Here is a 1,678-nt window from a genome sequence, read left to right as displayed (position 1 = left end):
ACTCAGGTATAGTGGGTGGGAATATCAGTTCTCAGGTACAGATGTGCAAAAAATTTTGTACATCAAGATACTTTCTGATTTTAAGCAACACTCCCCACCCACGATTCTACCCAGCATGTAGAAATTTAACTTTGTTCATTCTTTAAGCTTGATGCCAATCTCCCCAGGGCTGTTCGTAATTCTGGAATCTTATGCAGTGCCAGGGCATCAAGGAGGTAACAGAAAGGCCCACTAGTCATTGGTCATCTCTTCATAGACCTGTCCATGCTCTTTCTGCATCATCCCTTCACATCCAGTAGCGCTTAGCTGCTTCCACACCAGGTTTGCAGCATGGGTATTTTTTGCCAAGGCTGAGAATTTCATACTTTGGGGTCTCTTGCTCTCTCCCTAGCAATACTATCACAAATCTGGATCTGGGTCCTCATGTCCAAAACGCAAGTTCCTCTGGTATTATCGAGCATGTGGGATATTGTTTTATCAACTGAGCAAAGTTCTTTTACTTCAGCTTTCTGCAAGTCATTTTATCTTTACCTGCTATTTCTCTCCTTTACTGAGGCTTAGCCTTTTGAAATAAAACCAGACAGTTTTCTAGCGAAGTTTAATGCCCATCCTTACAACAGACTTCAACCTTGAAGAAGAAAGCACAGACCTGGCTAATATGAGAGGAAGGAAAGGGAAAAATAAATGAAGATAAAAGTTAAATATTTTAAAATATTTTTGTTCTCATTTTTTTTTCTTTTTGCCTTAAATACTTGGAAGCCAAGATTCGAATTTCATGCTCAGTACCCAAAGAGTAAGAATATTTACTAATGTTATATCTCTTTTAGAATTTGTCTAGCAGCTTTTCCAGTTTTCACTGAGGTAAAAAGAAGTAAAAAAAGAAGACTGAGCATGGTGGCTCACACCCGTAATCCCAGCACTTTGGGAGGCCAAGGCAGAAGGATAGCTTGAGCCCAGGAGTTTGAGACCAGTCTGGGCAATAAAGCAAAACCTCATCTTTACAATAAATAAAGAAAGAAAAGGAAAAAATAATATTTATTAGTTTATTTTTCTTAAATTTTGATTTCTGTCAGTCTTGTTTCACTTTGTTACTAATGCCTACTAATATGTTTTCCTACTTATTTAAATCAGTATTGATTTTTTAAAAACTGGTCAAATTCATTGCAGCCATGAGGGAGTAGCTAGAGTTGAGTAGGTTACAGGAACAAAGACATGCTGAAGCTGTCCTGCAGGACTCAAGGAGACAGAACATGATTTGAGAATTGAAAATTCCTTCTTGATGTCCAACCATTCTGGTAACTGGGTAGCTTCTAATGGCTCCATTTTGTGCTCCACTATAATGGAGACAATTATTCTGAGTCTGATTGTCCTTCCAATAAGTCACCAATACGTGTACTCTCTTCTTTTGCTCAACACAATAGCATCTGTTGTATTAGCTTCTCCTTCTTCTTGGCTTCTTCTGCTTGTAGGCTTCTACTAGTTACATTTCTCTTTTTCTTTCAGTTTTTGCCTTTGCCAACAGTTGAACTCCTTTCAAAGAAAGGTGATATTCTTCAGGCTAGTTAGCTACAATTATCTCCATTGAACAGTCTTCATGATCGGACAAATCATAAGTTTTTGACTGAATGATGGGTTGCTTTTCCTTGGATTAGATAACTGATCTCATTCATATCAATTG

The 1,678-nt window shown here is 37.9% G+C and overlaps 1 non-coding gene across 1 annotated transcript; it reads left to right on the top strand.

Moving 5' to 3' along the window:
* Window positions 1–807: 807 nt before the first annotated feature.
* LOC129035953 (U7 small nuclear RNA) lies at window positions 808–868 on the top strand. The gene has a single exon (XR_008502430.1). It is a non-coding gene; the product is annotated as a U7 small nuclear RNA (small nuclear RNA).
* Window positions 869–1,678: the final 810 nt, after the last annotated feature.

Source organism: Pongo pygmaeus, chromosome 3 (assembly GCF_028885625.2).
Source record: "Pongo pygmaeus isolate AG05252 chromosome 3, NHGRI_mPonPyg2-v2.0_pri, whole genome shotgun sequence".
Lineage (NCBI taxonomy): Eukaryota > Metazoa > Chordata > Mammalia > Primates > Hominidae > Pongo > Pongo pygmaeus.
This window is presented reverse-complemented; position numbering and strand designations above follow the sequence as displayed.